Here is a 13,829-nt window from a genome sequence, read left to right as displayed (position 1 = left end):
CCACTTTGATGGTTACTGCACTGTACTTATACACCTTTTCCTCTTGCTGCAACTGTAAAACTCCCAAACATACTCATAATTTCAACATCATCTGTCAGGCAAGAGCTCCAAGACCTGTGTTGTTGCTCCAGGCAGGATGAGAACTGCCATCAATGTCTGCATGGCGATTTCCATCTGCTGGACGGTGAGACAGTCCTCCCACTGTGACCGTGCAATCTGGGCATTGAGATGTCTGCGTTGGTCCTCCGCATTCCCCCACCACGTAGTAATGGCCATTGGGACATTGATACCAGTGCCCTCTTCCTCCCACACCTTTAGTAATAACTTCAATAACCTCTAGTTTCACTCGATTTTCCAGCCCCACTCTAATTTCGGCATTTTTTCATGATCAGGGTTTTTCTGCAGAATGATGTCGCAAACAAATCGCCAAACCAGAAGCAAAGTCGTTTGGAGCAGAACAAACTAATGCCCACTGTAAGTAGTGCATCAATGGCCAACTCATTATCTGCTAATTTAGAATTAACATTATTGTTGCTGAAACTATATTTCAGTCTCAGCGTCAGAAGCTTTTCAAGCATGAGCACCTTGTAGGAGTTGTGCTCTATGATAAAAGAGAGATGGTATATTGCTTGATCATGGTCTTGCAATCCACAGAGTGCACAGGCTTGGCAACTCTTGGCATCTCCTCCCCGTGATGAAGATGTCCCCTTTATTATTCCCTCAGGGTGCCGGTTTTGCTGAGGTTGTTTCTGCTTCGTCAGTTGCTGTTCTCCGAGAGTGGGTACAATAGCGGGGCATAACAAAAAAATTGAGTGCTATTGCCAAAATTGAAATTGTTTAAGATCTCAATTCATTTGAAAATAAAATATGCGCGCCCATGCCAGTTTGAAATCGAAAACAAGGAGGTTTGAAATGGTAATATGCGCGCCAATGCCAGTTTGAAATCGAAAACCGAGGAGGTTTGAAATGGTAAAGGAGAGAGTGGAGGCCAAAGTGGAGGCGGGCAGGGTCGATGGGGAGGAGCACGGCAGACGGCAGAGTCGCCGGAGCTGTGTGACGTATAATCGTCGGAGAGGGATGCATGCCATGATCCATTGTCGAGCATGTAAGGGCGCCATGACGTCAAGGAGGCTGTCTGCCGCTGTCAGAGGGTGTAAGGACATAGCATTAACTTTGCTATGGAGGTGGAAATAGGAAATGCCCCATGTGAAGGCTACCGCGGTCCGCATGCAATACCTTGGGAGTGAGCCTTTAGCCACTTGCAGTTCCAGCATAAAAGAAATCAGTAAACCATCGTGAAAAATCCCGCGAGCTAACTAGCCAGGTCACCAAACATTAAATAGTTTATTAAGTGATGGGTACTGGCGAATCAGAAAATCATATGAGACAAACAGCGTCGTACAATTGTACAGTTGCCGCTAATCAAATGCTTATTACAAAAAATAAAAAATAAAAATTATGTGACTGTGTAAATAGTAAAGTTAAAAATGGCAGAGTAAAGTTAAAAAAATCAACAATATAGTAAATTTAATATACAAAATTACTAAAACTAAATAAAACATAAATTTGAAAATTATAACATTCAACTTATTAATTATTATAGTATCTAACTAATTACTTGTATTAAATAAATTTATATAAGTTTTTTGAGAAAATATCAATAATGTAGATTACTAAATACAAGATACCAATTTTTAAGAATAAATAAAAATTGTAAATATGATTGTGATTGTTGATAAAAATAAGCATTGTGATATTTAATTAATTAATTAATCGTATCAAATGAATTTACCATATTTTTATGGAGAGTACATCTATGTTATGGATGACCAAATACAAGATGTCAATTTGTAACAAAAAAAGATGTAAATGTAAATGTAATTGCAATTGCTATTACAATTATCTATGTGTTAAAATCATATTATTGAAAAGAAAATTAATAACAATTTCTTATTATAATTGGATTTTAAATTCTAATATCAATTAATAATAAAATCAAATTCTAACATATTTTAGAATTATATTAATCATATTAATAAAATATTAGTGTCATAACATTCACTTGGCCTTTATCACAATAAATTAAGTATTATTATCTACTAAAATTATGTAGGTATGAAAGATAATTATTATTGTTATCATTATAATTTAATAATAATAAGAAATATCCAAATTAATTAACATTATAATAAAGATTTATCTTTCAAACCAGTGTTTTTGCATCAAAACAATTCCAAATTTTAAAGCTTCATTATTATAGTTCAATCCCAAATCCAACATTAGTTCATTATGCAATGAGTTGGGAATATCGTGAAAAGTTGTAATCAAGATTATGCTTTGATACTTATTCAATATATAAGCTTGATATTTATTCACTATATAATCTTACATAAATATCATATTGGGAATTTTTCTTATCTTGAAAATATACTCACAGTAATTCATATTAATTTTATAGTATGAATTAATTTTATACATTTATCATGCTTTTAGGTTGTGTATTCAAATTTTGAGAATCGCATTTGAGTTTATGAAATTAGAAAATTAACAATTAATGTGATTCCAGAATAGTCGAATTTATGGAAGAGTAAATTGCATCAAAAACATATTTAAATGAAAGTATGGGCTTAGTAGAAACAATATTTTAAATAGTTTTTACTCAGTTTGGTTTACATCAAACTCATATTTCGTTTAATCATTTTTATCTAACAAAACAACAAAATTGGATAAATTAAACATTAACCTTAAAGAATTCTACTCCATATAAAATTTAATTAAAAAGTTAATGAGAGGTGTGAACTAATTTCAATTAGTACAAATAAAATTTACAAAGTGTGTTAATTTGAATATAAGAAGATCTATACGAAAGAATTATAAATGGTAAAAGCAATAATTATAAGGAATTATACTAGCATTTGCACCAAATGTTGCAAAGGAACCCCGTAAGGCATAAATTGAAGAACACAAATACAACAAAAGCATACTTTGATAAAGAATAAAAATATATTGAACGCTCAAATCAATGCCCCATTAACTGGAACCACTTAGTAGACCTATCTATCAACATTATGATTATACACAATGATCAAGAAATTTCCCATATACAAACAACACCTTCCACAACAACCTTTTGTCACATCCACATTTTGAAAAAATGCCTTGGAATGTGATTGGAATCTCCCATATTGGTATTAGTATGGTGTAACATCCCATTCCCAATTCGAATTACGTCTCAAGAAAATGGAAATCAGCGTAGAGATTCATAAGCAGCAGAAGCTAATCATTAAACAGTCCAGGAGTGGGAAGGTGGGACAGTTATCAAAGTATTCTTTTGTTGTATCTGTGTTCTTAAATTTATGCCTTACGGCGTTTCCTTTGCAACATCTGGTGCAAATGCTAGTTATTTTGTTATTTTAATTTTATTTTCATTAAGTTAAAATGTTTACATTATATTACGTTACATTAAGTTACACATCTCTACCATATTTTTTTTTCTTTTACCGAGTCAAAATGTTTACATTAGCATCTCTAGCATTCTGGCTACAGAACACCTCTCAGCCCAATAAAAAAATGAGTATTTTTATTTTTAAAAAATATAAAAAATATTGTATTCAAAATCTAGACTCCCCAAACATTAAATTAACTATTTTACTTTAATTATTTCACCCTTTCTCACAAAGAAAACTCCAATTTGCATTATTCAATGAAACCAACTCCATTTCACTTTACATAAAACCATAAAACCAAAGTTGAATTTATATTTTGTTTATACATAATAATTATATCTATTTTTAATTAGGGCTGACATTGGCATCAAATTAATTTTTTTTTAGATGTTGAACATTTATTCTTGACATCTATCCCATACTAGGTTGTAGCTCAGCGCAATAATGATTTTTGTGAACTTTGAGTCAAGAGTGACCTAATATTTAAAGACTCCAAATATGACAATATTACTATTACCTAACACTATATTATGTATAAGTATTATATAATTTAATTTTAATAAATTTATATGGATACTTTTTTATTTTTGTTTATAAATTAATATTTAATATTTATTTTAATTTTTAAAATTAAAAATTTTAATGATAAAAATACTTATTAAATTATCAATTGAAATGTCTACATATATTATATATATATATATATATATATATATATATATAAAGCGAATTGCAAAAATATTTCACCTTTGTTAAAGTTAACCTTAATACTTAAGAGGTGTTTATGGTGGATAAGGGTAGGATTTCGTAGTCAAATAGTTATGGTGCCTTGAATAAGTTGTAAAATGAACCAGGAGTAAAATGTACAAGGAAGATGTATATTATTTTGATGACTCGTTTGACAACCTCTAAATCTAGTGTGCTCCACCCCTACTTTCCTCAGACCTAGAAATGTCAAAGCAATCATTTTTGGAGAGGAGTTATGTACCTTATGGTACAGATGATCTAATAGCACGAGGGGAACATGACAAGTAGTATTGTCCTCACCTACTATCACTCCTCCTAATATCATGATGTGTGTAGGTCTACTCCCTCTAAATCCTTAGGGATATGTCAACACCACCATGTCCCTCCCTCCTTGTAGTGAATGCACTCCTTTGGAGACCCTTTCTCTTATTTTTCTACTACATTTTCTTGTTTTCCCAAGGTACTCACTTTATCCTCCATCCTTGTCAGGTATCTTTCTGAGCTTCCCATCTCCCTATCCACCTTCTAGTTTTCTTAGTAGTATTCTATATTTGGAAATGTTTAGTGGAGGCAGTCAAAACCCTAGATCTCTAGTTTCCCCATTGATCTAGGGGATCTGGAAAATGCTCAAAATCAAAGTGTTTATATTCTCCCAAAACCAATGCTAATTCGTAGTGCTCATTGTGCTGATTCCAACAATGCTTAAATCACATCAATCCAACACTATATGAGAACTTTATCACATTCTGAAGTTTTGGGCAAACATGAAAAAAGTCAAAGTTGCAGTTTAATTATGTAGGTGTACATATTTCTACATGGCAGTGTACAATTTTGACACAACAGTACAAAATTTTCCAGGCTAGGCCAATTAATAACATACACATGGACCAATCATGTGAGGGCATGTGATGCACAGTTAATGGGTGAAAGGTATCATGGGTGGGCCAATCAAAAAGTGACACGTGGCCTAATACCAGGGCGCCATATGGCATTCTGGATGAGGCCAAAATTTGGTTCAATAGACTGACCAACCTCCGTCGAAATCAACCACATGACTTCCAGCCAACAAAACAAACGTGATACTGTTACATCAAACATGAGACTTAATAAACATAGTCGAAGCGTTGTATTTATAGTTTATTGAATTAGTGGTTAATTAGGGAGGCCCAACGTGCCTGACATGCCCAACTCTGGTTTTATGGGCCCTTATATTACCAACACTCAATGGAGGAGGGGGTTTCGGGTGAGGCCTTAACCCCCAATTCCATTATGTGATACAACTGACATAAAGGTCAAGGGTGGGTGCATGACCTCTGACCCACGACCCGCGATTATGTGATATCGCGGGAGACCATGGGTAGAACGACCAAGGCTGGGGTGTGTGGCACACCACCCGTTCCCATGGCCATGTGGTTACAATAGAACCATTGATAGGCATCACAGGGTGCGAGCCAACGACTAATGAAAAAGAAACATTTAATATATTATATGCAATGAACCCTCCATTACAACTAACTTTGCGGATCAAACTCAGTACCTTCAGGTTCCTAATAAAATGTGCCACCATTGGGCCAAAGGCCTAGTTCATTGAACATTTAACATGGTCGGGAGCTATTATAAAGTATTTTAGTAGACAATTTGGTCAAGAGGGTATATTTTGCTTAATTTTGAGCCTTTTTTAGTGTAGTAAGAGCCTAGAAAGGGGTTTTTGAGCATTCTGGATAGCATGGGAGTGTTATTTCTACAAGTTGAAGCTTGTGTTTTGATTTAATGAGAATCTGAGCATTTTAATAAAGTGGACACCATTGGAAGCTGGACCCAGAGATGTAGCCCAAGATGGATGAACTCCGTTACCAATTTGTACTTGTCTTATGCTGCATTTTTGTCCTCTTTTTACTGTAAACTTTCTTCATTTTTACTTATTTTTGTGTACTTTTTCAATTTCAATATGTTGCCTAAAAGGACATAAAATGACCTGCAAATTGATCAATAAAACTTTCAAGTTTATTTTTTAATCAATTTGGTGTTAGAGCATGGTTTTTGTGAATGTATGATAGAATTTACAAGGTTTTTGAATGCTACAGTCAAGAAAGAGGGAGAGATACTTACTCGCAAACATGATTAAAGATGGCCACAATGAAGACCATTGTTGGAAATTACATCTAGAATTGAGACCAAAGAAGTTCAATAACAAGGGGAAACAAATGACTGCTGCTAAAACTCAACAAGATCTAGGATCTAATTCAGGTGATGAAACTAAAATCACAACCATGGGAATGAAAGGAATAACTTCTAATGCAACTACTAATTCTTCTAGTAAGTCTATTGAATCTCAAAATGATAAAGAAAGAAGTGATATTTTTCATATCAGGGTGATTAAAAAGCATACAAAGGTTGATACACTATTTGATAATGGATCTCAAGTCAATCTTATTTCCAAATAAATTGTCAAGAAACTTAATTTAGAGACAATACATCGTGCAAAACCTTACCCTTTGGGTTGGGTATGTGATGATGCCAAATTGCAAGTGACAAGAAAATGTAAACTCAAATTTTCCATCGCTGCTAATTTTTTAGATTAGGTTGAGCTTGATGTTGTACCACTTCACATTTTTGGGATTGTCTTAGGGAGTCCATATTTGTATGACCGAAAAGCCATATTTTATCATTATGAGAACAAGTATAATCATTTCAAGGATGGAATAGAATATATCATTAGAGCACATCTCAAGAAGATGAACTTATCTCTTGTTAGTGCAGGACAAATGAAAAGGCTTGTGAATGCTATTAAGATTTTTTTTTTTTTTTTGTTGATGATAAAAGATAAAGATATTGTTGAATCTAAAGCTTTATCAAGATATGATTCTAAACTCAAGCATGAATTGGTTGAATTTGTTAATACTTATGACAAGATGTTTCGGGAACCTGAAGGGTTACCTCCAAAAAGAGGAATCTAACATGAGATAAAATTTCAGAGGGATGCACTACTTTTGAATATTGGCATGTATAGAATGTCAGTCTTGGAGAATGCAAAGATCAAGAAGCAAATCCAAGATTTTCTTGAAAAAGGGGTCATTAGACCTAGTACATCTCCTTGTGGGTATCCTATTGTTTTGGTTCCAAAGAAAGATGGTACATGGTGCATGTGTGTGGATTTCTGAGCTTTGAACAAGATAATGGTAAATAATGATTATCCTCTTCCTTGCATTGATGATTTTATAGATCAATTAAAGGATTTTTATTTTTATTTTACTAAGTTAGAATTAAGAAGTGGTTATCATCAGATAAGGATTGTTGAAGAGATATTTGGAAAATTGCTTTTAAGAGAAAACAAAGATTGTTTGAATGGTTAGTAGTTCCTTTTGGGATTTGTAATGCACCTACAATATTCATGAGAGTTATGAATGGTGTATTGCGACCATTCCTTGATGATTTTGTCATAGTCTACTTAGGTGATATTTTTATCTTTAGTAAGACTCGTGAAGAGCATGTCAAACATGTAAAGCAAGTTCTAGGTGTCTTGAAAAAGGAAAATTTTTATTTGAAGATGTCTAAATATGAATTTGGGAAAAACTCTTTGGTTTACTTAGGTCATATTGTAGGAGGTGGCAAATTGTAGATTAATCCCTCCAAAGTTGAAGTCATTGTGAATTGGCCTAAACCCAATAATGTAATAGAAGTTAGGAGCTTTTTGGGATAAATCCAATATTAGAGAAAGTTTATTGCCAACTTTTCATCTATTGCAGCACCATTACATGCTTTGACAAGTGTGAAGTAGGTCTTTCAGTGGGGAGGCAAGCAACAGAGAGCCTTCGATACTTTCAAAGAGAAAATCAGTACAACACCAGCTCTAGCACTTCTAGATCTCAAGTGGCCATTTGAAATTCAAACCAATGCAAGCGAATATGCTATGGGAGCCATATTGATGAAACATGGCAAGTCGATATGCTATTATTTTGAGACCTTTTCCAATGCAATAATTCACTATTCAACTTATGATAAAGAGTTGTACACTTTGATACAAAGTGTGAAGAAGTGGAAGCATTATTTGATGGGTAAAGAAATGATTATTCATACTGACCATCAACCTTTGAAATATCTTCAATTGCAAACCAAACTACAACAAGTTATACATTTCGGATGGATGAGATTTCTGCAACAATTTCATTTGGTAATCAGGTGTAAGAAAGGTATTTACAACAAAGTTGTAGATATATTGTCAAGGCCTATAGTTAATGCATCTATCATTCTTAAGCATAAATTTTTCATGCATGAAATTTATATTGAACAATATCCTCAAGATGAATATTTTAAATATGTTTATGCAACTTTGAGTCAAGGAAATCATGTTGAAGAATTGGATTATCATGTTCATATCAAGTTATTGTATCATCTTGGCAAGTTATGTATTCCACAAGTTGAAAGAGTTAATGTCATAAGGGAAGCCCATACTTCTCTTATTGTTGGTCACTTTGGTGTAGGAAATATTGTTTCTAAACTAAAAAGGTATTTTTATTGGCCTTGTATGAATGAAATTGTGTCAAGATATGTAAGAGGATTTTCTATGTGCGCTACTAGTAAGCCAAGTAATAGGAAATTGGGTTTTTACACTCCACTTCCTATCTCTTATCTTCCTTGGGAAATTTTTTCTATGGATTTTGTAGGGGGCTACCTATGTCTAGAAAAGGGTGTGATTATTTATATCTTGTAGTGGATAGATTTAGAAAAATGTGTGTGTTGATGCCTTGTAAGAAATAGGTAACATATGAACAGACTACACAGATGTTCTTAAGAATATATGGGTTCACTTTGGGTTACCCACTTCTATTTTTTCTAATTGAGATTCTCGATTTATCAGGAAGTTTTGGTCAAGTTTATGGGAACTCATGGACACAAAGTTAAAGAAGGGCACAACATTTCATCCACAAATTGATGATTAAAGAGAGGTAGTGAACATGAAAATAGTGCATCTCCTTCAAGGTTATAGTGGTAAAAATCTTAAGCTTTGGGATGAGCATTTACATTACATTGAGCATGCCTACAATCATGCCAAGAATTCATCTACACAAGTAGCTTCATTTGAAGATTGTTTGGGTTATTTTCCAAAGTCTTCTTTGGACTTTATTTTTGGAAAAGATATTTCAATAGATGGACATAGTGATGTGGACAAAGCCAAGAATTTCATTGAATAAATCCAATTAGTGCATTAAAGGGTATAAGAAAAACTGGAGAAAAGCCAAGCCAAGTACAAAGAAAGGAATTTTAAGCATCAGGTTGATCATGATTTCCAAGTGGGAGATCAAGTTTGGTTGTACATCACCAAGGAAAAATTGCAAGGTGAAGGTAAAAAGTTCAAACCAATCAGATATGGTCCTTTCAAGATTTTGGAAAATATTGGTAATAATGTTTTCCAATTAAATTTTCCACCTTATATGAAAATTTACTTTGTTGTGAATGTGGAAAAATTGATATTTTATGAGCCTCTTATGATCGTTGATCAAGAGGAGAATAATCAAATTCTATCTATAGAAGATTTTGCTCATGGATACTTGAATGAGTTGCAGGAAGACATTATTATTGAAAAAAGAATAAGGACTTCACGCAGAGTATATTTGTGTGAGGCTCAAAGGTACTAATCCAAGTGAAGCAAGGTGTATGGAGATTGTGAAAGTGAGGGATTTGTACCCTCACTTACTTGTTGAGTAAAAATAGAATTTTGATGGTCTAAAAGCTTCTAGTTGGGAGGAGTGACCTAGGGGAACCAAAAAATTCTCAAAAATTAAAGTGTTCAAATTATCCTAAGACTAATGGCAAGTTGTAGTGCTCGTCGCATTGATCCCAACGACATTTGAATCAGCTCAATCTAATACCGTATGAGAAATTTATCATGTTCTGAAGTTTTTAGCAAACATACAAAAAATCGTTGAATTGAGCAAGAAGGTTTGCACTTTGGTTCCTGAGTTCGCGGCTCCCTCAGGTTCTCCGATTCATCATAAGCGCAGTGGTGGTGCTGCTGACCAAGAATGTTTTGTCTCTCCCTCTCGAGATCAGGGTCTATTGCAGAGCTTCGCACGCAGTTCTCCGATCCAACTTATACGCAGCTGCTCGATTGCCCGGAGGGATAGCGTTGCTGACCGGAGAGAATATTCAGTTTTGCCTTCGCTGGATCTGCTTCATTGCTCGATTTCCCGGAATGGTGGCGCAACTGACCGACGAGATGATTCTGTTTCGCCTTCGCGTGATTATGGTCTACCTCAATGCTCGAGTGAACGGTGCAGTGGCGTTGCTAACCGGAGTGAAGGTTCGCCTTCGAATAAGCCTGGTCGATTTCATCATTCCGCGTGCAAGAGGCCGTCTGTCAACAGGGTCATTCCTTACGTTGACTGTAATAATCCTTTATTTATTAAATATAACCATTATAATAATAATGACAATAGTATTATTAATATTAATAAATTATATAAGTGTAATAATATTAATAATAATGATTTATATAATGGTAATAACATATATGTGAATAATACTAATATTGGGGATGATATTTGTTCGGATATTAATAATGATAATCTTAATAATAACAATAATAAGGATATTAATAATAATAATTCATATAATAATAACGATAACAATAATAATAACGATTTATATAATAATAATAATAATAGCAATATTAATAATAATGAGTTATATAATTGTAACATTATGGATACCAATAATAATATTAATAATAGTAATTTATATAATTGTAATATTATGCATGAGGGTAATAGTATGAATCTTATTAATAATGATAATTATAATAATAATAACAATAATAGTATTATTAATTATTCATATAATAATAATAAAAATAAGAATAATAATAATATTAATAATAATAACAATATTTGTAATGTTATGCATGAGAATAATAATAATATTATGAATAATATTTGTTCTGATAACAGTTTAAGTGATACTAATAATAATATTTTATTCCATGATGATAAGGAATTTCTTAACAATAACAATGATTTTGATATTGCTTTCCATAACTTTGAGGTTTTGAATGTGGACCCGGTTATTCCTCCCCCTTCTTCCCGGAATAATAAGGTTGTTAACCTATCTAGCTTTTCTTTCTCCCCTTCTGTTTTTAGCCTTTTAAGCAAGGGTTTAAACTTTGCCCTTGCCCCTAGAAGCATCCCGGTGGATGACATTATTTGCGACATGGAATACGGGATTAGAGATCTTTCGGATAATATCAAGGACACTATTAGGCAGGATTGTGCTGTCGTCCTTAGAAAGGCTAAGCCCCCTCGGAAGAACCTCAGCAATGAGGAATTCTCTACCCTAAAATCCTTAAATCAGAACAAGGATATTGTTGTTCTGAAAGCTGACAAAGGAGGGGCTGCGGTCATCCTTAACAAGGATGATTACCATAAGAAGATGTTAGATCATCTTCACAATAGTGGAAGTTATAAAAAACTGCCCAAGAACCCTCTGAAGAAGATTTTTAGGACAGTGGCTCTCGCCATCAAGTCTAGTAGCTCGGTGAGTTCCCTGTGCCACAAACTCATTGAGAGCAGTCCCATTGCTCCTAGGATCTATGGGTTACCTAAGATTCACAAAGAAGGGGCCCCTCTGAGGCCTATCATCAACACCATTGGTGGTCCGACCTACCTTCTTGCTAAGTTCCTTGCCCTTAAACTTAAGCCCCTAGTTGGCCGCACTGAGTCCTTCGTAAAAGACTCTGCTTCCTTCATTAAGGAGCTTAAGGATATTAGGCTTGAACCTGAGGACATTCTCGTCAGCTTTGATGTGGTCTCCCTTTATACTTGCATCCCTATAAAGGAGGCCTTGGAAGTGATCTATCACCTAACGGATCCCAATACCGTGCATCTGGTTGAGATCTGTCTCACTTCCACTTTCTTCTGTTTCGAGGGTGAGTTCTTTGAACAGACTTGTGGTGTTGCCATGGGTTCCCCCCTTTCCCCGATTGTTGCGAATCTTTTTATGGAAGATTTCAAAGCCAAAGCTTTAGCCTCGGCTCGTCTCCTTCCCAAGCTTTGGAAAAGGTATGTAGATGACACTAATTTCATCTGGTCCCATGGCCAAGAGGAGCTGGATCACTTCTTCAATCACCTCAACGGTCAGTCCTCTACCATTAAGTTCACCATGGAAAAAGAGGTCAATGGTTGCCTCCCTTTCCTAGATATTCTTATATCTAAGAATAAGGAGGGCTATCTCTCCCACTCTGTGTTCCGGAAGAAAACACATACTGAGCAGTATCTTCATACCGATTCCCATCATTTCCCTACTCAGAAGATGGGTGTTCTTAACACCCTCGCTACTCGTGCCCTTAGGATTTCTGATAATGAGAGCTTTGATAAAGAGAGATCCCATCTCCTTGATGTCTTTGTGGAGAATGGATATAGTAGGCGCCTAGGTTAGAAGGCTTTCCTTAAAGCCTCTAGAAATGTCGTTATTAAGAAAGAACCAAAGGAGTGCCGACTAGGTGTCCATCTTCCCTATGTCCAAGGAACCACGGACAAGATTGCTCGGATCCTTAAGAGGTATGATATTCCCTCTACATTTAGGCCCCTCAGCACCATTTGTAATTCCCTCCGATCGGTGAAAGATCCCGTTAACCCTAAGGACATGAAGGGTGTCTACTTGATCCCTTGTTCTTGTGGGACCCCCTATATCGGGGAAACAGGGCGCTCCATCCATCAGAGGATCAGCAAACATGCAGCTGACCTAAGACATGGGAGAACCAAGTCTTCAGCGTTAGCAGAGCATGTGGATAAGACCAAGCATCAGGTATGTATTGAGGAGGCTAAGGTTGTTGCCAAAGTTGCCCAGTTCCATCATCGTAAATTCAGGGAAGCTATTGAGATCGAAAGAAGGCCTAACAATCTCAATAGAGATGACGGCTGGAAGATCAGTAGATGTTGGATCCCTGCCCTTTCATCTTAGTCTCCCCCCTCTTTCATCTTTTTCGCTTTCGTCGTTCCCCCTGGAGCCTTCCTGTCTCCTAGGGTTTATCCTTCTTGCTCTGGACTCTTTCCGGTCCTTCTCCTTTTTATTTTGGGTCGCTCTTTCTTTTTATTTTTTCCTGATAGATATTGGTATTTATAATCGTAACTAATATGTATTATTATTATTATTATTTATTTATTTACTTATTATTATTATTATTATTTTTTTTTTTCGCAACTAATATATATATATATATATATATATATATATATATATTTTTATTTTTATTTTTATTTATTATATTTTTATTTTTATTTATTTATTTATTTTTTATTTTTTATTATTTATTTATTATTTATATTTTATTTATTATTTATATTTTTTTATTTTTATATTTTTATTTTTAACTTTAATAACTATCATCTTAAATTTACCTTATTTATATATTTATAAAAAAGTTAGGTCTTCAATTTAACTAATTCCCATTTAAATTACAATTTTTAAATATTAAATTATACATTTTTAACTAACTAATAACGTAAACACCATCTAAAATTATTTCATTTATATAATATATATATATATATATAGGTATGGTCAATAACTATCTTCCTTTAAATTATCAATTTGACTTTTTGACTCTTGTCCCTTAGTCAAAATTAGTCGTTGATCAAGATA

Source organism: Pinus tabuliformis, chromosome 6 (genome assembly GCF_031772625.1).
Source record: "Pinus tabuliformis cultivar Carrire ecotype Pingquan chromosome 6, CPIR1, whole genome shotgun sequence".
Taxonomy (NCBI): Eukaryota; Viridiplantae; Streptophyta; class Pinopsida; order Pinales; family Pinaceae; genus Pinus; species Pinus tabuliformis.
Note: the sequence above shows the minus strand (reverse complement) of the source record.